General features: G+C 51.5%; 27 non-coding genes across 27 annotated transcripts; 18 read left to right on the top strand and 9 right to left on the bottom strand.

The window, feature by feature from the left end:
* Positions 1 to 133: 133 nt before the first annotated feature.
* Positions 134 to 216, bottom strand: TRNAL-UAA (transfer RNA leucine (anticodon UAA)). Its single transcript has one exon. It is a non-coding gene; the product is annotated as a tRNA-Leu (tRNA).
* A 243-nt stretch (positions 217 to 459) lies between these two features.
* Positions 460 to 531, top strand: TRNAE-UUC (transfer RNA glutamic acid (anticodon UUC)). Its single transcript has one exon. It is a non-coding gene; the product is annotated as a tRNA-Glu (tRNA).
* Positions 532 to 1,156: 625 nt separating this feature from the next.
* Positions 1,157 to 1,228, top strand: TRNAE-CUC (transfer RNA glutamic acid (anticodon CUC)). Its single transcript has one exon. It is a non-coding gene; the product is annotated as a tRNA-Glu (tRNA).
* Positions 1,229 to 2,317: 1,089 nt separating this feature from the next.
* On the bottom strand, positions 2,318 to 2,400 carry TRNAL-UAA (transfer RNA leucine (anticodon UAA)). Its single transcript has one exon. It is a non-coding gene; the product is annotated as a tRNA-Leu (tRNA).
* Positions 2,401 to 2,643: 243 nt separating this feature from the next.
* Positions 2,644 to 2,715, top strand: TRNAE-UUC (transfer RNA glutamic acid (anticodon UUC)). The gene has a single exon. It is a non-coding gene; the product is annotated as a tRNA-Glu (tRNA).
* A 625-nt stretch (positions 2,716 to 3,340) lies between these two features.
* TRNAE-CUC (transfer RNA glutamic acid (anticodon CUC)) lies at positions 3,341 to 3,412 on the top strand. The gene has a single exon. It is a non-coding gene; the product is annotated as a tRNA-Glu (tRNA).
* Positions 3,413 to 4,522: 1,110 nt separating this feature from the next.
* Positions 4,523 to 4,605, bottom strand: TRNAL-UAA (transfer RNA leucine (anticodon UAA)). The gene has a single exon. It is a non-coding gene; the product is annotated as a tRNA-Leu (tRNA).
* Positions 4,606 to 4,848: 243 nt separating this feature from the next.
* Positions 4,849 to 4,920, top strand: TRNAE-UUC (transfer RNA glutamic acid (anticodon UUC)). The gene has a single exon. It is a non-coding gene; the product is annotated as a tRNA-Glu (tRNA).
* A 625-nt stretch (positions 4,921 to 5,545) lies between these two features.
* TRNAE-CUC (transfer RNA glutamic acid (anticodon CUC)) lies at positions 5,546 to 5,617 on the top strand. Its single transcript has one exon. It is a non-coding gene; the product is annotated as a tRNA-Glu (tRNA).
* A 1,101-nt stretch (positions 5,618 to 6,718) lies between these two features.
* Positions 6,719 to 6,801, bottom strand: TRNAL-UAA (transfer RNA leucine (anticodon UAA)). Its single transcript has one exon. It is a non-coding gene; the product is annotated as a tRNA-Leu (tRNA).
* A 243-nt stretch (positions 6,802 to 7,044) lies between these two features.
* Positions 7,045 to 7,116, top strand: TRNAE-UUC (transfer RNA glutamic acid (anticodon UUC)). The gene has a single exon. It is a non-coding gene; the product is annotated as a tRNA-Glu (tRNA).
* A 625-nt stretch (positions 7,117 to 7,741) lies between these two features.
* TRNAE-CUC (transfer RNA glutamic acid (anticodon CUC)) lies at positions 7,742 to 7,813 on the top strand. The gene has a single exon. It is a non-coding gene; the product is annotated as a tRNA-Glu (tRNA).
* Positions 7,814 to 8,914: 1,101 nt separating this feature from the next.
* On the bottom strand, positions 8,915 to 8,997 carry TRNAL-UAA (transfer RNA leucine (anticodon UAA)). Its single transcript has one exon. It is a non-coding gene; the product is annotated as a tRNA-Leu (tRNA).
* Positions 8,998 to 9,240: 243 nt separating this feature from the next.
* On the top strand, positions 9,241 to 9,312 carry TRNAE-UUC (transfer RNA glutamic acid (anticodon UUC)). Its single transcript has one exon. It is a non-coding gene; the product is annotated as a tRNA-Glu (tRNA).
* Positions 9,313 to 9,936: 624 nt separating this feature from the next.
* TRNAE-CUC (transfer RNA glutamic acid (anticodon CUC)) lies at positions 9,937 to 10,008 on the top strand. Its single transcript has one exon. It is a non-coding gene; the product is annotated as a tRNA-Glu (tRNA).
* Positions 10,009 to 11,108: 1,100 nt separating this feature from the next.
* TRNAL-UAA (transfer RNA leucine (anticodon UAA)) lies at positions 11,109 to 11,191 on the bottom strand. Its single transcript has one exon. It is a non-coding gene; the product is annotated as a tRNA-Leu (tRNA).
* Positions 11,192 to 11,434: 243 nt separating this feature from the next.
* On the top strand, positions 11,435 to 11,506 carry TRNAE-UUC (transfer RNA glutamic acid (anticodon UUC)). The gene has a single exon. It is a non-coding gene; the product is annotated as a tRNA-Glu (tRNA).
* A 625-nt stretch (positions 11,507 to 12,131) lies between these two features.
* TRNAE-CUC (transfer RNA glutamic acid (anticodon CUC)) lies at positions 12,132 to 12,203 on the top strand. Its single transcript has one exon. It is a non-coding gene; the product is annotated as a tRNA-Glu (tRNA).
* A 1,111-nt stretch (positions 12,204 to 13,314) lies between these two features.
* On the bottom strand, positions 13,315 to 13,397 carry TRNAL-UAA (transfer RNA leucine (anticodon UAA)). Its single transcript has one exon. It is a non-coding gene; the product is annotated as a tRNA-Leu (tRNA).
* A 243-nt stretch (positions 13,398 to 13,640) lies between these two features.
* On the top strand, positions 13,641 to 13,712 carry TRNAE-UUC (transfer RNA glutamic acid (anticodon UUC)). The gene has a single exon. It is a non-coding gene; the product is annotated as a tRNA-Glu (tRNA).
* A 625-nt stretch (positions 13,713 to 14,337) lies between these two features.
* Positions 14,338 to 14,409, top strand: TRNAE-CUC (transfer RNA glutamic acid (anticodon CUC)). The gene has a single exon. It is a non-coding gene; the product is annotated as a tRNA-Glu (tRNA).
* A 1,101-nt stretch (positions 14,410 to 15,510) lies between these two features.
* TRNAL-UAA (transfer RNA leucine (anticodon UAA)) lies at positions 15,511 to 15,593 on the bottom strand. The gene has a single exon. It is a non-coding gene; the product is annotated as a tRNA-Leu (tRNA).
* Positions 15,594 to 15,836: 243 nt separating this feature from the next.
* TRNAE-UUC (transfer RNA glutamic acid (anticodon UUC)) lies at positions 15,837 to 15,908 on the top strand. The gene has a single exon. It is a non-coding gene; the product is annotated as a tRNA-Glu (tRNA).
* A 625-nt stretch (positions 15,909 to 16,533) lies between these two features.
* Positions 16,534 to 16,605, top strand: TRNAE-CUC (transfer RNA glutamic acid (anticodon CUC)). Its single transcript has one exon. It is a non-coding gene; the product is annotated as a tRNA-Glu (tRNA).
* A 1,111-nt stretch (positions 16,606 to 17,716) lies between these two features.
* On the bottom strand, positions 17,717 to 17,799 carry TRNAL-UAA (transfer RNA leucine (anticodon UAA)). The gene has a single exon. It is a non-coding gene; the product is annotated as a tRNA-Leu (tRNA).
* Positions 17,800 to 18,042: 243 nt separating this feature from the next.
* TRNAE-UUC (transfer RNA glutamic acid (anticodon UUC)) lies at positions 18,043 to 18,114 on the top strand. Its single transcript has one exon. It is a non-coding gene; the product is annotated as a tRNA-Glu (tRNA).
* A 625-nt stretch (positions 18,115 to 18,739) lies between these two features.
* On the top strand, positions 18,740 to 18,811 carry TRNAE-CUC (transfer RNA glutamic acid (anticodon CUC)). Its single transcript has one exon. It is a non-coding gene; the product is annotated as a tRNA-Glu (tRNA).
* The last annotated feature ends 336 nt before the right edge of the window (positions 18,812 to 19,147 follow it).

The following is a 19,147-nucleotide window of genomic DNA, read 5'->3' as shown; positions in this document are numbered from 1 at the left end:
TGCTGGTAGCAGAATAGCAGCAGACCCCACAGCTGAGACTTGAATGGGGACTGTTGGAGAGGGGCAGTGGAAGGGCGCAGGAAAATGCTTTTCAAAAGCATCTGCACTTTCTTACAAAGCAGCTGAAAACCCATACCAGGAATGGGGCTCGAACCCATGCGGACAAACGTCCATTGGATCTTAAGTCCAACGCCTTAACCACTCGGCCACCCTGGTGAGACCCAAGGCCCAGCTTTACTCAACTCCCTTTTTCTGCTGGCTGCTGCAGCACCGGCTGTCCAGCAAGAGCTGTTTGCGGAGTTAAAAGGCTTTTGCAGGAGGCTAAAGGTAAATGCTTATGACAAACACACTGTGTGACACCTAACTTTCTCCCACTCGGACTTTACGGGCAATTTTTATATTGGAGTTAGCTTAGTCACAATAAGGAGGTGAGCAAGGCAAGCACACAAGAGCATCTCCTCCCTGGTGGTCTAGTGGCTAGGATTCGGCGCTTTCACCGCCGCGGCCCGGGTTCGATTCCCGGTCAGGGAAGATACCTCTAAAGCATAGATTTGAGTGTTTTGTCCCAGTAGCTTTTTTTAAACGAAGGTCCTTAAAAAGGTACCCCTACCCATGAACGAAAGAGGAGGAAAGGGACTGGGTCCCCTGTGCCCCAGGTTGTTTTGCTCCCATTGCCCTCAGCCACCTTTATGCGCACGCACTCCTCTACCAAGTCTGGTGCTCTATGTGTGTGTAAAGTGCAGTACCAGCTCACCAGAAAGGTAAATTGCTGGAAACCCCTGCTGTGATGCATACATCTACTTTGGAGCACTCTTCTCCCTTGCACTCTTGAATCGCTTAAGAGCAATGTATTCTTCCAGCAAGCTGAATAACGAGACAGGGTTGAGAAAGTGTTCCAGCTGTCTGTGCGCCATCAGCAGCCACTAGGTGTCCCTCTTGTGTTTTCCCGTGGATCCCGATTGTACAGGAATTCATCGGTTCAGTAGCAAGGGGGAGAGGATGGCCTGTGCTTGGAAGTGACAGACAGTCGGGTGGCATTATGAGGATTTTTTCAATTTCTGATTCATATGTGCTGTAGAGAAAAATAAGCTTTCAGCCCCCATGAGCTTTGTCATTCGGAAAGCAGTGTATGAACTTTTGCTGCATGGCACTGGGCTCCCTGGTGGTCTAGTGGTTAGGATTCGGCGCTCTCACCGCCGCGGCCCGGGTTCGATTCCCGGTCAGGGAAAAGTCCTTCTTCTGCCCTTGAAAACTTTTCCTTCCCGTAGGTCGCGGGCTTCTCAAAATGAAGTTGCTTTCTGACTCACAGTTTGCCTAGCATCACGCAGTATAGCTCCAAATATCATTTTCGCAAGGTCCCTTTATAGCTGCTTTCCACAACGGGAGGAAAGTCACTTGTGCAAGGCTCTTGAGCAAGTGAGACCCTGTATTCCAAAGTGCAATTCCTTTTGTAGGCTTCTGACCACATGGCGTGCGGCAGGAAGTCTCCTTTGACAGGCCTGCAGGCTTTGTTTCCAAATGGCATCCTGGACCCATTGCAACCCACCTTTTTGCTAAAATGGAAGTCTGGATCTGGGTAAGAAAAAACTGAGCTGCACGTACGGAAAAAAGCAGACGCCAGCCACAGGGAGGGTGTGGCCAGGGCAGTCTGATTTGCATACTGACCTGTGGCATCTTGGGAATGTATAGGCTTTGGAGCTTAACGGGTGCTGCAGGGGTCTGCCTGGCTGGAGAGATGCCTGTCTGGTACACCCCTCAGGACAGACGGTGCCTTCCGTTCGAACATGGAGGGTGAGGGACATGGGTCACCCTCTTATACAGGGGTGTGGCTGTGGGCAGGACGGGTTGTGGGGGACCCGTCAGGGCATTGCCCGTTCGGAAGGCGAGAGGAGGGAACTCTCCTCAATTTTCCCCCAGAGGTTTGGGGAAAAGCCTTTGCACGTTTGAGCCAGCCGGGCCTGCATCAGCAGATCCTGCTCCTCTGGCAAGGGAGAGCTTGTAGGTGAAATCAAAAAAGGGGAGAAATCTGCAAGAGCCGGGTTAAAAAATTCCAGGGGCAGACCCATGTTCCCCAGGAAGCAAGTACTTCCTCCTGCTCCCTTCAGTGGGAAAAGATATAGGAGGTGTATTTCTCTAAGCAGGGGATCTGCGTAGATGGCACTGCATTGCTTTGGGAAGCATCCATGCTGGTAGCAGAATAGCAGCAGACCCCACAGCTGAGACTTGAATGGGGACTGTTGGAGAGGGGCAGTGGAAGGGCGCAGGAAAATGCTTTTCAAAAGCATCTGCACTTTCTTACAAAGCAGCTGAAAACCCATACCAGGAATGGGGCTCGAACCCATGCGGACAAACGTCCATTGGATCTTAAGTCCAACGCCTTAACCACTCGGCCACCCTGGTGAGACCCAAGGCCCAGCTTTACTCAACTCCCTTTTTCTGCTGGCTGCTGCAGCACCGGCTGTCCAGCAAGAGCTGTTTGCGGAGTTAAAAGGCTTTTGCAGGAGGCTAAAGGTAAATGCTTATGACAAACACACTGTGTGACACCTAACTTTCTCCCACTCGGACTTTACGGGCAATTTTTATATTGGAGTTAGCTTAGTCACAATAAGGAGGTGAGCAAGGCAAGCACACAAGAGCATCTCCTCCCTGGTGGTCTAGTGGCTAGGATTCGGCGCTTTCACCGCCGCGGCCCGGGTTCGATTCCCGGTCAGGGAAGATACCTCTAAAGCATAGATTTGAGTGTTTTGTCCCAGTAGCTTTTTTTAAACGAAGGTCCTTAAAAAGGTACCCCTACCCATGAACGAAAGAGGAGGAAAGGGACTGGGTCCACTGTGCCCCAGGTTGTTTTGCTCCCATTGCCCTCAGCCACCTTTATGCGCACGCACTCCTCCACCCAGTCTGGTGCTCTATGTGTGTGTAAAGTGCAGTACCAGCTCACCAGAAAGGTAAATTGCTGGAAACCCCTGCTGTGATGCATACATCTACTTTGGAGCACTCTTCTCCCTTGCACTCTTGAATCGCTTAAGAGCAATGTATTCTTCCAGCAAGCTGAATAACGAGACAGGGTTGAGAAAGTGTTCCAGCTGTCTGTGCGCCATCAGCAGCCACTAGGTGTCCCTCTTGTGTTTTCCCGTGGATCCCGATTGTACAGGAATTCATCGGTTCAGTAGCAAGGGGGAGAGGATGGCCTGTGCTTGGAAGGGACAGACAGTCGGGTGGCATTATGAGGATTTTTTCAATTTCTGATTCATATGTGCTGTAGAGAAAAATAAGCTTTCAGCCCCCATGAGCTTTGTCATTCGGAAAGCAGTGTATGAACTTTTGCTGCATGGCACTGGGCTCCCTGGTGGTCTAGTGGTTAGGATTCGGCGCTCTCACCGCCGCGGCCCGGGTTCGATTCCCGGTCAGGGAAAAGTCCTTCTTCTTCCCTTCAAAACTTTTCCTTCCCGTAGGTCGCGGGCTTCTCAAAATGAAGTTGCTTTCTGACTCACAGTTTCCCTAGCATCACGCAGTATAGCTCCAAATATCATTTTCGCAAGGTCCCTTTATAGCTGCTTTCCACAGCGGGAGGAAAGTCACTTGTGTAAGGCTCTTGAGCAAGTGAGACCCTGTATTCCAAAGTGCAATTCCTTTTGTAGGCTTCTGACCACATGGCGTGCGGCAGGAAGTCTCCTTTGACAGGCCTGCAGTTTTTTTTCCAAATGGCATCCTGGACCCATTGCAACCCACCTTTTTGCTAAAATGGAAGTCTGGATCTGGGTAAGAAAAAACTGAGCTGCATGTACGGAAAAAAGCAGAGGCCAGCCACAGGGAGGGTGTGGCCAGGGCTGTCTGATTTGCATACTGACCTGTGGCATCTTGGGAATGTATAGGCTTTGGAGCTTAACGGGTGCTGCAGGGGTCTGCCTGGCTGGAGAGATGCCTGTCTGGTACACCCCTCAGGACAGACGGTGCCTTCCGTTCGAACATGGAGGGTGAGGGACATGGGTCACCCTCTTATACAGGGGTGTGGCTGTGGGCAGGACGGGTTGTGGGGGACCCGTCAGGGCATTGCCCGTTTGGAAGCCCGTTCGGAAGGCGAGAGGAGGCGGGGGCAGGGAACTCTCCTCAATTTTCCCCCAGAGGTTTGGGGAAAAGCCTTTGCACGTTTGAGCCAGCCGGGCCTGCATCAGCAGATCCTGCTCCTCTGGCAAGGGAGAGCTTGTAGGTGAAATCAAAAAAGGGGAGAAATCTGCAAGAGCCGGGTTAAAAACTTCCAGGGGCAGACCCATGTTCCCCAGGAAGCAAGTACTTCCTCCTGCTCCCTTCAGTGGGAAAAGATATAGGAGGTGTATTTCTCTAAGCAGGGGATCTGCGTAGATGGCACTGCATTGCTTTGGGAAGCATCCATGCTGGTAGCAGAATAGCAGCAGACCCCACAGCTGAGACTTGAATGGGGACTGTTGGAGAGGGGCAGTGGAAGGGCGCAGGAAAATGCTTTTCAAAAGCATCTGCACTTTCTTACAAAGCAGCTGAAAACCCATACCAGGAATGGGGCTCGAACCTATGCGGACAAACGTCCATTGGATCTTAAGTCCAACGCCTTAACCACTCGGCCACCCTGGTGAGACCCAAGGCCCAGCTTTACTCAACTCCCTTTTTCTGCTGGCTGCTGCAGCACCGGCTGTCCAGCAAGAGCTGTTTGCGGAGTTAAAAGGCTTTTGCAGGAGGCTAAAGGTAAATGCTTATGACAAACACACTGTGTGACACCTAACTTTCTCCCACTCGGACTTTACGGGCAATTTTTATATTGGAGTTAGCTTAGTCACAATAAGGAGGTGAGCAAGGCAAGCACACAAGAGCATCTCCTCCCTGGTGGTCTAGTGGCTAGGATTCGGCGCTTTCACCGCCGCGGCCCGGGTTCGATTCCCGGTCAGGGAAGATACCTCTAAAGCATAGATTTGAGTGTTTTGTCCCAGTAGCTTTTTTTAAACGAAGGTCCTTAAAAAGGTACCCCTACCCATGAACGAAAGAGGAGGAAAGGGACTGGGTCCCCTGTGCCCCAGGTTGTTTTGCTCCCATTGCCCTCAGCCACCTTTATGCGCACGCACTCCTCTACCCAGTCTGGTGCTCTATGTGTGTGTAAAGTGCAGTACCAGCTCACCAGAAAGGTAAATTGCTGGAAACCCCTGCTGTGATGCATACATCTACTTTGGAGCACTCTTCTCCCTTGCACTCTTGAATCGCTTAAGAGCAATGTATTCTTCCAGCAAGCTGAATAACGAGACAGGGTTGAGAAAGTGTTCCAGCTGTCTGTGCGCCATCAGCAGCCACTAGGTGTCCCTCTTGTGGTTTCCCGTGGATCCCGATTGTACAGGAATTCATCGGTTCAGTAGCAAGGGGGAGAGGATGGCCTGTGCTTGGAAGTGACAGACAGTCGGGTGGCATTATGAGGATTTTTTCAATTTCTGATTCATATGTGCTGTAGAGAAAAATAAGCTTTCAGCCCCCATGAGCTTTGTCATTCGGAAAGCAGTGTATGAACTTTTGCTGCATGGCACTGGGCTCCCTGGTGGTCTAGTGGTTAGGATTCGGCGCTCTCACCGCCGCGGCCCGGGTTCGATTCCCGGTCAGGGAAAAGTCCTTCTTCTGCCCTTGAAAACTTTTCCTTCCCGTAGGTCGCGGGCTTCTCAAAATGAAGTTGCTTTCTGACTCACAGTTTGCCTAGCATCACGCAGTATAGCTCCAAATATCATTTTCGCAAGGTCCCTTTATAGCTGCTTTTCACAACGGGAGGAAAGTCACTTGTGCAAGGCTCTTGAGCAAGTGAGACCCTGTATTCCAAAGTGCAATTCCTTTTGTAGGCTTCTGACCACATGGCGTGCGGCAGGAAGTCTCCTTTGACAGGCCTGCAGGCTTTGTTTCCAAATGGCATCCTGGACCCATTGCAACCCACCTTTTTGCTAAAATGGAAGTCTGGATCTGGGTAAGAAAAAACTGAGCTGCACGTACGGAAAAAAGCAGACGCCAGCCACAGGGAGGGTGTGGCCAGGGCAGTCTGATTTGCATACTGACCTGTGGCATCTTGGGAATGTATAGGCTTTGGAGCTTAACGGGTGCTGCAGGGGTCTGCCTGGCTGGAGAGATGCCTGTCTGGTACACCCCTCAGGACAGACGGTGCCTTCCGTTCGAACATGGAGGGTGAGGGACATGGGTCACCCTCTTATACAGGGGTGTGGCTGTGGGCAGGACGGGTTGTGGGGGACCCGTCAGGGCATTGCCCGTTTGGAAGCCCGTTCGGAAGGCGAGAGGAGGGAACTCTCCTCAATTTTCCCCCAGAGGTTTGGGGAAAAGCCTTTGCACGTTTGAGCCAGCCGGGCCTGCATCAGCAGATCCTGCTCCTCTGGCAAGGGAGAGCTTGTAGGTGAAATCAAAAAAGGGGAGAAATCTGCAAGAGCCGGGTTAAAAACTTCCAGGGGCAGACCCATGTTCCCCAGGAAGCAAGTACTTCCTCCTGCTCCCTTCAGTGGGAAAAGATATAGGAGGTGTATTTCTCTAAGCAGGGGATCTGCGTAGATGGCACTGCATTGCTTTGGGAAGCATCCATGCTGGTAGCAGAATAGCAGCAGACCCCACAGCTGAGACTTGAATGGGGACTGTTGGAGAGGGGCAGTGGAAGGGCGCAGGAAAATGCTTTTCAAAAGCATCTGCACTTTCTTACAAAGCAGCTGAAAACCCATACCAGGAATGGGGCTCGAACCCATGCGGACAAACGTCCATTGGATCTTAAGTCCAACGCCTTAACCACTCGGCCACCCTGGTGAGACCCAAGGCCCAGCTTTACTCAACTCCCTTTTTCTGCTGGCTGCTGCAGCACCGGCTGTCCAGCAAGAGCTGTTTGCGGAGTTAAAAGGCTTTTGCAGGAGGCTAAAGGTAAATGCTTATGACAAACACACTGTGTGACACCTAACTTTCTCCCACTCGGACTTTACGGGCAATTTTTATATTGGAGTTAGCTTAGTCACAATAAGGAGGTGAGCAAGGCAAGCACACAAGAGCATCTCCTCCCTGGTGGTCTAGTGGCTAGGATTCGGCGCTTTCACCGCCGCGGCCCGGGTTCGATTCCCGGTCAGGGAAGATACCTCTAAAGCATAGATTTGAGTGTTTTGTCCCAGTAGCTTTTTTTAAACGAAGGTCCTTAAAAAGGTACCCCTACCCATGAACGAAAGAGGAGGAAAGGGACTGGGTCCCCTGTGCCCCAGGTTGTTTTGCTCCCATTGCCCTCAGCCACCTTTATGCGCACGCACTCCTCTACCCAGTCTGGTGCTCTATGTGTGTGTAAAGTGCAGTACCAGCTCACCAGAAAGGTAAATTGCTGGAAACCCCTGCTGTGATGCATACATCTACTTTGGAGCACTCTTCTCCCTTGCACTCTTGAATCGCTTAAGAGCAATGTATTCTTCCAGCAAGCTGAATAACGAGACAGGGTTGAGAAAGTGTTCCAGCTGTCTGTGCGCCATCAGCAGCCACTAGGTGTCCCTCTTGTGTTTTCCCGTGGATCCCGATTGTACAGGAATTCATCGGTTCAGTAGCAAGGGGGAGAGGATGGCCTGTGCTTGGAAGTGACAGACAGTCGGGTGGCATTATGAGGATTTTTTCAATTTCTGATTCATATGTGCTGTAGAGAAAAATAAGCTTTCAGCCCCCATGAGCTTTGTCATTCGGAAAGCAGTGTATGAACTTTTGCTGCATGGCACTGGGCTCCCTGGTGGTCTAGTGGTTAGGATTCGGCGCTCTCACCGCCGCGGCCCGGGTTCGATTCCCGGTCAGGGAAAAGTCCTTCTTCTGCCCTTGAAAACTTTTCCTTCCCGTAGGTCGCGGGCTTCTCAAAATGAAGTTGCTTTCTGACTCACAGTTTGCCTAGCATCACGCAGTATAGCTCCAAATATCATTTTCGCAAGGTCCCTTTATAGCTGCTTTCCACAACGGGAGGAAAGTCACTTGTGCAAGGCTCTTGAGCAAGTGAGACCCTGTATTCCAAAGTGCAATTCCTTTTGTAGGCTTCTGACCACATGGCGTGCGGCAGGAAGTCTCCTTTGACAGGCCTGCAGGCTTTGTTTCCAAATGGCATCCTGGACCCATTGCAACCCACCTTTTTGTTAAAATGGAAGTCTGGATCTGGGTAAGAAAAAACTGAGCTGCACGTACGGAAAAAAGCAGACGCCAGCCACAGGGAGGGTGTGGCCAGGGCAGTCTGATTTGCATACTGACCTGTGGCATCTTGGGAATGTATAGGCTTTGGAGCTTAACGGGTGCTGCAGGGGTCTGCCTGGCTGGAGAGATGCCTGTCTGGTACACCCCTCAGGACAGACGGTGCCTTCCGTTCGAACATGGAGGGTGAGGGACATGGGTCACCCTCTTATACAGGGGTGTGGCTGTGGGCAGGACGGGTTGTGGGGGACCCGTCAGGGCATTGCCCGTTCGGAAGCCCGTTCGGAAGGCGAGAGGAGGGAACTCTCCTCAATTTTCCCCCAGAGGTTTGGGGAAAAGCCTTTGCACGTTTGAGCCAGCCGGGCCTGCATCAGCAGATCCTGCTCCTCTGGCAAGGGAGAGCTTGTAGGTGAAATCAAAAAAGGGGAGAAATCTGCAAGAGCCGGGTTAAAAAATTCCAGGGGCAGACCCATGTTCCCCAGGAAGCAAGTACTTCCTCCTGCTCCCTTCAGTGGGAAAAGATATAGGAGGTGTATTTCTCTAAGCAGGGGATCTGCGTAGATGGCACTGCATTGCTTTGGGAAGCATCCATGCTGGTAGCAGAATAGCAGCAGACCCCACAGCTGAGACTTGAATGGGGACTGTTGGAGAGGGGCAGTGGAAGGGCGCAGGAAAATGCTTTTCAAAAGCATCTGCACTTTCTTACAAAGCAGCTGAAAACCCATACCAGGAATGGGGCTCGAACCCATGCGGACAAACGTCCATTGGATCTTAAGTCCAACGCCTTAACCACTCGGCCACCCTGGTGAGACCCAAGGCCCAGCTTTACTCAACTCCCTTTTTCTGCTGGCTGCTGCAGCACCGGCTGTCCAGCAAGAGCTGTTTGCGGAGTTAAAAGGCTTTTGCAGGAGGCTAAAGGTAAATGCTTATGACAAACACACTGTGTGACACCTAACTTTCTCCCACTCGGACTTTACGGGCAATTTTTATATTGGAGTTAGCTTAGTCACAATAAGGGGGTGAGCAAGGCAAGCACACAAGAGCATCTCCTCCCTGGTGGTCTAGTGGCTAGGATTCGGCGCTTTCACCGCCGCGGCCCGGGTTCGATTCCCGGTCAGGGAAGATACCTCTAAAGCATAGATTTGAGTGTTTTGTCCCAGTAGCTTTTTTAAACGAAGGTCCTTAAAAAGGTACCCCTACCCATGAACGAAAGAGCAGGAAAGGGACTGGGTCCCCTGTGCCCCAGGTTGTTTTGCTCCCATTGCCCTCAGCCACCTTTATGCGCACGCACTCCTCCACCCAGTCTGGTGCTCTATGTGTGTGTAAAGTGCAGTACCAGCTCACCAGAAAGGTAAATTGCTGGAAACCCCTGCTGTGATGCATACATCTACTTTGGAGCACTCTTCTCCCTTGCACTCTTGAATCGCTTAAGAGCAATGTATTCTTCCAGCAAGCTGAATAACGAGACAGGGTTGAGAAAGTGTTCCAGCTGTCTGTGCGCCATCAGCAGCCACTAGGTGTCCCTCTTGTGTTTTCCCGTGGATCCCGATTGTACAGGAATTCATCGGTTCAGTAGCAAGGGGGAGAGGATGGCCTGTGCTTGGAAGTGACAGACAGTCGGGTGGCATTATGAGGATTTTTTCAATTTCTGATTCATATGTGCTGTAGAGAAAAATAAGCTTTCAGCCCCCATGAGCTTTGTCATTCGGAAAGCAGTGTATGAACTTTTGCTGCATGGCACTGGGCTCCCTGGTGGTCTAGTGGTTAGGATTCGGCGCTCTCACCGCCGCGGCCCGGGTTCGATTCCCGGTCAGGGAAAAGTCCTTCTTCTTCCCGTCAAAACTTTTCCTTCCCGTAGGTCGCGGGCTTCTCAAAATGAAGTTGCTTTCTGACTCACAGTTTCCCTAGCATCACGCAGTATAGCTCCAAATATCATTTTCGCAAGGTCCCTTTATAGCTGCTTTCCACAGCGGGAGGAAAGTCACTTGTGTAAGGCTCTTGAGCAAGTGAGACCCTGTATTCCAAAGTGCAATTCCTTTTGTAGGCTTCTGACCACATGGCGTGCGGCAGGAAGTCTCCTTTGACAGGCCTGCAGTTTTTTTTCCAAATGGCATCCTGGACCCATTGCAACCCACCTTTTTGCTAAAATGGAAGTCTGGATCTGGGTAAGAAAAAACTGAGCTGCACGTACGGAAAAAAGCAGAGGCCAGCCACAGGGAGGGTGTGGCCAGGGCTGTCTGATTTGCATACTGACCTGTGGCATCTTGGGAATGTATAGGCTTTGGAGCTTAACGGGTGCTGCAGGGGTCTGCCTGGCTGGAGAGATGCCTGTCTGGTACACCCCTCAGGACAGACGGTGCCTTCCGTTCGAACATGGAGGGTGAGGGACATGGGTCACCCTCTTATACAGGGGTGTGGCTGTGGGCAGGATGGGTTGTGGGGGACCCGTCAGGGCATTGCCCGTTTGGAAGCCCGTTGAGGAGGTGGGGGCAGGGAACTCTCCTCAATTTTCCCCCAGAGGTTTGGGGAAAAGCCTTTGCACGTTTGAGCCAGCCGGGCCTGCATCAGCAGATCCTGCTCCTCTGGCAAGGGAGAGCTTAATGGTGAAATCAAAAAAGGGGAGAAATCTGCAAGAGCCGGGTTAAAAAATTCCAGGGGCAGACCCATGTTCCCCAGGAAGCAAGTACTTCCTCCTGCTCCCTTCAGTGGGAAAAGATATAGGAGGTGTATTTCTCTAAGCAGGGGATCTGCGTAGATGGCACTGCATTGCTTTGGGAAGCATCCATGCTGGTAGCAGAATAGCAGCAGACCCCACAGCTGAGACTTGAATGGGGACTGTTGGAGAGGGGCAGTGGAAGGGCGCAGGAAAATGCTTTTCAAAAGCATCTGCACTTTCTTACAAAGCAGCTGAAAACCCATACCAGGAATGGGGCTCGAACCTATGCGGACAAACGTCCATTGGATCTTAAGTCCAACGCCTTAACCACTCGGCTACCCTGGTGAGACCCAAGGCCCAGCTTTACTCAACTCCCTTTTTCTGCTGGCTGCTGCAGCACCGGCTGTCCAGCAAGAGCTGTTTGCGGAGTTAAAAGGCTTTTGCAGGAGGCTAAAGGTAAATGCTTATGACAAACACACTGTGTGACACCTAACTTTCTCCCACTCGGACTTTACGGGCAATTTTTATATTGGAGTTAGCTTAGTCACAATAAGGAGGTGAGCAAGGCAAGCACACAAGAGCATCTCCTCCCTGGTGGTCTAGTGGCTAGGATTCGGCGCTTTCACCGCCGCGGCCCGGGTTCGATTCCCGGTCAGGGAAGATACCTCTAAAGCATAGATTTGAGTGTTTTGTCCCAGTAGCTTTTTTTAAACGAAGGTCCTTAAAAAGGTACCCCTACCCATGAACGAAAGAGGAGGAAAGGGACTGGGTCCCCTGTGCCCCAGGTTGTTTTGCTCCCATTGCCCTCAGCCACCTTTATGCGCACGCACTCCTCTACCCAGTCTGGTGCTCTATGTGTGTGTAAAGTGCAGTACCAGCTCACCAGAAAGGTAAATTGCTGGAAACCCCTGCTGTGATGCATATATCTACTTTGGAGCACTCTTCTCCCTTGCACTCTTGAATCGCTTAAGAGCAATGTATTCTTCCAGCAAGCTGAATAACGAGACAGGGTTGAGAAAGTGTTCCAGCTGTCTGTGCGCCATCAGCAGCCACTAGGTGTCCCTCTTGTGTTTTCCCGTGGATCCCGATTGTACAGGAATTCATCGGTTCAGTAGCAAGGGGGAGAGGATGGCCTGTGCTTGGAAGTGACAGACAGTCGGGTGGCATTATGAGGATTTTTTCAATTTCTGATTCATATGTGCTGTAGAGAAAAATAAGCTTTCAGCCCCCATGAGCTTTTTCATTCGGAAAGCAGTGTATGAACTTTTGCTGCATGGCACTGGGCTCCCTGGTGGTCTAGTGGTTAGGATTCGGCGCTCTCACCGCCGCGGCCCGGGTTAGATTCCCGGTCAGGGAAAAGTCCTTCTTCTGCCCTTGAAAACTTTTCCTTCCCGTAGGTCGCGGGCTTCTCAAAATGAAGTTGCTTTCTGACTCACAGTTTGCCTAGCATCACGCAGTATAGCTCCAAATATCATTTTCGCAAGGTCCCTTTATAGCTGCTTTCCACAGCGGGAGGAAAGTCACTTGTGCAAGGCTCTTGAGCAAGTGAGACCCTGTATTCCAAAGTGCAATTCCTTTTGTAGGCTTCTGACCACATGGCGTGCGGCAGGAAGTCTCCTTTGACAGGCCTGCAGGCTTTGTTTCCAAATGGCATCCTGGACCCATTGCAACCCACCTTTTTGCTAAAATGGAAGTCTGGATCTGGGTAAGAAAAAACTGAGCTGCACGTACGGAAAAAAGCAGAGGCCAGCCACAGGGAGGGTGTGGCCAGGGCAGTCTGATTTGCATACTGACCTGTGGCATCTTGGGAATGTATAGGCTTTGGAGCTTAACGGGTGCTGCAGGGGTCTGCCTGGCTGGAGAGATGCCTGTCTGGTACACCCCTCAGGACAGACGGTGCCTTCCGTTCGAACATGGAGGGTGAGGGACATGGGTCACCCTCTTATACAGGGGTGTGGCTGTGGGCAGGACGGGTTGTGGGGGACCCGTCAGGGCATTGCCCGTTTGGAAGCCCGTTCGGAAGGCGAGAGGAGGCGGGGGCAGGGAACTCTCCTCAATTTTCCCCCAGAGGTTTGGGGAAAAGCCTTTGCACGTTTGAGCCAGCCGGGCCTGCATCAGCAGATCCTGCTCCTCTGGCAAGGGAGAGCTTGTAGGTGAAATCAAAAAAGGGGAGAAATCTGCAAGAGCCGGGTTAAAAAATTCCAGGGGCAGACCCATGTTCCCCAGGAAGCAAGTACTTCCTCCTGCTCCCTTCAGTGGGAAAAGATATAGGAGGTGTATTTCTCTAAGCAGGGGATCTGCGTAGATGGCACTGCATTGCTTTGGGAAGCATCCATGCTGGTAGCAGAATAGCAGCAGACCCCACAGCTGAGACTTGAATGGGGACTGTTGGAGAGGGGCAGTGGAAGGGCGCAGGAAAATGCTTTTCAAAAGCATCTGCACTTTCTTACAAAGCAGCTGAAAACCCATACCAGGAATGGGGCTCGAACCTATGCGGACAAACGTCCATTGGATCTTAAGTCCAACGCCTTAACCACTCGGCCACCCTGGTGAGACCCAAGGCCCAGCTTTACTCAACTCCCTTTTTCTGCTGGCTGCTGCAGCACCGGCTGTCCAGCAAGAGCTGTTTGCGGAGTTAAAAGGCTTTTGCAGGAGGCTAAAGGTAAATGCTTATGACAAACACACTGTGTGACACCTAACTTTCTCCCACTCGGACTTTACGGGCAATTTTTATATTGGAGTTAGCTTAGTCACAATAAGGAGGTGAGCAAGGCAAGCACACAAGAGCATCTCCTCCCTGGTGGTCTAGTGGCTAGGATTTGGCGCTTTCACCGCCGCGGCCCGGTTTCGATTCCCGGTCAGGGAAGATACCTCTAAAGCATAGATTTGAGTGTTTTGTCCCAGTAGCTTTTTTTAAACGAAGGTCCTTAAAAAGGTACCCCTACCCATGAACGAAAGAGGAGGAAAGGGACTGGGTCCCCTGTGCCCCAGGTTGTTTTGCTCCCATTGCCCTCAGCCACCTTTATGCGCACGCACTCCTCTACCCAGTCTGGTGCTCTATGTGTGTGTAAAGTGCAGTACCAGCTCACCAGAAAGGTAAATTGCTGGAAACCCCTGCTGTGATGCATACATCTACTTTGGAGTACTCTTCTCCCTTGCACTCTTGAATCGCTTAAGAGCAATGTATTCTTCCAGCAAGCTGAATAACGAGACAGGGTTGAGAAAGTGTTCCAGCTGTCTGTGCGCCATCAGCAGCCACTAGGTGTCCCTCTTGTGTTTTCCCGTGGATCCCGATTGTACAGGAATTCATCGGTTCAGTAGCAAGGGGGAGAGGATGGCCTGTGCTTGGAAGTGACAGACAGTCGGGTGGCATTATGAGGATTTTTTCAATTTCTGATTCATATGTGCTGTAGAGAAAAATAAGCTTTCAGCCCCCATGAGCTTTGTCATTCGGAAAGCAGTGTATGAACTTTTGCTGCATGGCACTGGGCTCCCTGGTGGTCTAGTGGTTAGGATTCGGCGCTCTCACCGCCGCGGCCCGGGTTCGATTCCCGGTCAGGGAAAAGTCCTTCTTCTGCCCTTGAAAACTTTTCCTTCCCGTAGGTCGCGGGCTTCTCAAAATGAAGTTGCTTTCTGACTCACAGTTTGCCTAGCATCACGCAGTATAGCTCCAAATATCATTTTCGCAAGGTCCCTTTATAGCTGCTTTCCACAACGGGAGGAAAGTCACTTGTGCAAGGCTCTTGAGCAAGTGAGACCCTGTATTCCAAAGTGCAATTCCTTTTGTAGGCTTCTGACCACATGGCGTGCGGCAGGAAGTCTCCTTTGACAGGCCTGCAGGCTTTGTTTCCAAATGGCATCCTGGACCCATTGCAACCCACCTTTTTGCTAAAATGGAAGTCTGGATCTGGGTAAGAAAAAACTGAGCTGCATGTACGGAAAAAAGCAGACGCCAGCCACAGGGAGGGTGTGGCCAGGGCAGTCTGATTTGCATACTGACCTGTGGCATCTTGGGAATGTATAGGCTTTGGAGCTTAACGGGTGCTGCAGGGGTCTGCCTGGCTGGAGAGATGCCTGTCTGGTACACCCCTCAGGACAGACGGTGCCTTCCGTTCGAACATGGAGGGTGAGGGACATGGGTCACCCTCTTATACAGGGGTGTGGCTGTGGGCAGGACGGGTTGTGGGGGACCCGTCAGGGCATTGCCCGTTTGGAAGCCCGTTGAGGAGGCGGGGGCAGGGAACTCTCCTCAATTTTCCCCCAGAGGTTTGGGGAAAAGCCTTTGCACGTTTGAGCCAGCCGGGCCTGCATCAGCAGATCCTGCTCCTCTGGCAAGGGAGAGCTTGTAGGTGAAATCAAAAAAGGGGAGAAATCTGCAAGAGCCGGGTTAAAAAATTCCAGGGGCAGACCCATGTTCCCCAGGAAGCAAGTACTTCCTCCTGCTCCCTTCAGTGGGAAAAGATATAGGAGGTGTATTTCTCTAAGCAGGGGATCTGCGTAGATGGCACTGCATTGCTTTGGGAAGCATCCATGCTGGTAGCAGAATAGCAGCAGACCCCACAGCTGAGACTTGAATGGGGACTGTTGGAGAGGGGCAGTGGAAGGGCGCAGGAAAATGCTTTTCAAAAGCATCTGCACTTTCTTACAAAGCAGCTGAAAACCCATACCAGGAATGGGGCTCGAACCTATGCGGACAAACGTCCATTGGATCTTAAGTCCAACGCCTTAACCACTCGGCCACCCTGGTGAGACCCAAGGCCCAGCTTTACTCAACTCCCTTTTTCTGCTGGCTGCTGCAGCACCGGCTGTCCAGCAAGAGCTGTTTGCGGAGTTAAAAGGCTTTTGCAGGAGGCTAAAGGTAAATGCTTATGACAAACACACTGTGTGACACCTAACTTTCTCCCACTCGGACTTTACGGGCAATTTTTATATTGGAGTTAGCTTAGTCACAATAAGGAGGTGAGCAAGGCAAGCACACAAGAGCATCTCCTCCCTGGTGGTCTAGTGGCTAGGATTCGGCGCTTTCACCGCCGCGGCCCGGGTTCGATTCCCGGTCAGGGAAGATACCTCTAAAGCATAGATTTGAGTGTTTTGTCCCAGTAGCTTTTTTTAAACGAAGGTCCTTAAAAAGGTACCCCTACCCATGAACGAAAGAGGAGGAAAGGGACTGGGTCCCCTGTGCCCCAGGTTGTTTTGCTCCCATTGCCCTCAGCCACCTTTATGCGCACGCACTCCTCTACCCAGTCTGGTGCTCTATGTGTGTGTAAAGTGCAGTACCAGCTCACCAGAAAGGTAAATTGCTGGAAACCCCTGCTGTGATGCATACATCTACTTTGGAGCACTCTTCTCCCTTGCACTCTTGAATCGCTTAAGAGCAATGTATTCTTCCAGCAAGCTGAATAACGAGACAGGGTTGAGAAAGTGTTCCAGCTGTCTGTGCGCCATCAGCAGCCACTAGGTGTCCCTCTTGTGTTTTCCCGTGGATCCCGATTGTACAGGAATTCATCGGTTCAGTAGCAAGGGGGAGAGGATGGCCTGTGCTTGGAAGTGACAGACAGTCGGGTGGCATTATGAGGATTTTTTCAATTTCTGATTCATATGTGCTGTAGAGAAAAATAAGCTTTCAGCCCCCATGAGCTTTGTCATTCGGAAAGCAGTGTATGAACTTTTGCTGCATGGCACTGGGCTCCCTGGTGGTCTAGTGGTTAGGATTCGGCGCTCTCACCGCCGCGGCCCGGGTTCGATTCCCGGTCAGGGAAAAGTCCTTCTTCTGCCCTTGAAAACTTTTCCTTCCCGTAGGTCGCGGGCTTCTCAAAATGAAGTTGCTTTCTGACTCACAGTTTGCCTAGCATCACGCAGTATAGCTCCAAATATCATTTTCGCAAGGTCCCTTTATAGCTGCTTTCCACAACGGGAGGAAAGTCACTTGTGCAAGGCTCTTGAGCAAGTGAGACCCTGTATTCCAAAGTGCAATTCCTTTTGTAGGCTTCTGACCACATGGCGTGCGGCAGGAAGTCTCCTTTGACAGGCCTGCAGGCTTTGTTTCCAAATGGCATCCTGGACCCATTGCAACCCACCTTTTTGCTAAAATGGAAGTCTGGATCTGGGTAAGAAAAAACTGAGCTGCATGTACGGAAAAAAGCAGACGCCAGCCACAGGGAGGGTGTGGCCAGGGCAGTCTGATTTGCATACTGACCTGTGGCATCTTGGGAATGTATAGGCTTTGGAGCTTAACGGGTGCTGCAGGGGTCTGCCTGGCTGGAGAGATGCCTGTCTGGTACACCCCTCAGGACAGACGGTGCCTTCCGTTCGAACATGGAGGGTGAGGGACATGGGTCACCCTCTTATACAGGGGTGTGGCTGTGGGCAGGACGGGTTGTGGGGGACCCGTCAGGGCATTGCCCGTTTGGAAGCCCGTTCGGAAGGCGAGAGGAGGCGGGGGCAGGGAACTCTCCTCAATTTTCCCCCAGAGGTTTGGGGAAAAGCCTTTGCACGTTTGAGCCAGCCGGGCCTGCATCAGCAGATCCTGCTCCTCTGGCAAGGGAGAGCTTGTAGGTGAAATCAAAAAAGGGGAGAAATCTGCAAGAGCCGGGTTAAAAAATTCCAGGGGCAGACCCATGTTCCCCAGGAAGCAAGTACTTCCTCCTGCTCCCTTCAGTGGGAAAAGATATAGGAGGTGTATTTCTCTAAGCAGGGGATCTGCGTAGATGGCACTGCATTGCTTTGGGAAGCATCCATGCTGGTAGCAGAATAGCAGCAGACCCCACAGCTGAGACTTGAATGGGGACTGTTGGAGAGGGGCAGTGGAAGGGCGCAGGAAAATGCTTTTCAAAAGCATCTGCACTTTCTTACAAAGCAGCTGAAAACCCATACCAGGAATGGGGCTCGAACCTATGCGGACAAACGTCCATTGGATCTTAAGTCCAACGCCTTAACCACTCGGCCACCCTGGTGAGACCCAAGGCCCAGCTTTACTCAACTCCCTTTTTCTGCTGGCTGCTGCAGCACCGGCTGTCCAGCAAGAGCTGTTTGCGGAGTTAAAAGGCTTTTGCAGGAGGCTAAAGGTAAATGCTTATGACAAACACACTGTGTGACACCTAACTTTCTCCCACTCGGACTTTACGGGCAATTTTTATATTGGAGTTAGCTTAGTCACAATAAGGAGGTGAGCAAGGCAAGCACACAAGAGCATCTCCTCCCTGGTGGTCTAGTGGCTAGGATTCGGCGCTTTCACCGCCGCGGCCCGGGTTCGATTCCCGGTCAGGGAAGATACCTCTAAAGCATAGATTTGAGTGTTTTGTCCCAGTAGCTTTTTTTAAACGAAGGTCCTTAAAAAGGTACCCCTACCCATGAACGAAAGAGGAGGAAAGGGACTGGGTCCCCTGTGCCCCAGGTTGTTTTGCTCCCATTGCCCTCAGCCACCTTTATGCGCACGCACTCCTCTACCCAGTCTGGTGCTCTATGTGTGTGTAAAGTGCAGTACCAGCTCACCAGAAAGGTAAATTGCTGGAAACCCCTGCTGTGATGCATACATCTACTTTGGAGCACTCTTCTCCCTTGCACTCTTGAATCGCTTAAGAGCAATGTATTCTTCCAGCAAGCTGAATAACGAGACAGGGTTGAGAAAGTGTTCCAGCTGTCTGTGCGCCATCAGCAGCCACTAGGTGTCCCTCTTGTGTTTTCCCGTGGATCCCGATTGTACAGGAATTCATCGGTTCAGTAGCAAGGGGGAGAGGATGGCCTGTGCTTGGAAGTGACAGACAGTCGGGTGGCATTATGAGGATTTTTTCAATTTCTGATTCATATGTGCTGTAGAGAAAAATAAGCTTTCAGCCCCCATGAGCTTTGTCATTCGGAAAGCAGTGTATGAACTTTTGCTGCATGGCACTGGGCTCCCTGGTGGTCTAGTGGTTAGGATTCGGCGCTCTCACCGCCGCGGCCCGGGTTCGATTCCCGGTCAGGGAAAAGTCCTTCTTCTGCCCTTGAAAACTTTTCCTTCCCGTAGGTCGCGGGCTTCTCAAAATGAAGTTGCTTTCTGACTCACAGTTTGCCTAGCATCACGCAGTATAGCTCCAAATATCATTTTCGCAAGGTCCCTTTATAGCTGCTTTCCACAACGGGAGGAAAGTCACTTGTGCAAGGCTCTTGAGCAAGTGAGACCCTGTATTCCAAAGTGCAATTCCTTTTGTAGGCTTCTGACCACATGGCGTGCGGCAGGAAGTCTCCTTTGACAGGCCTGCAGGCTTTGTTTCCAAATGGCATCCTGGACCCATTGCAACCCACCTTTTTGCTAAAATGGAA

This window comes from Lissotriton helveticus, chromosome 4_1 (genome assembly GCF_964261635.1).
Source record: "Lissotriton helveticus chromosome 4_1, aLisHel1.1, whole genome shotgun sequence".
NCBI lineage: Eukaryota > Metazoa > Chordata > Amphibia > Caudata > Salamandridae > Lissotriton > Lissotriton helveticus.
This window is presented reverse-complemented; position numbering and strand designations above follow the sequence as displayed.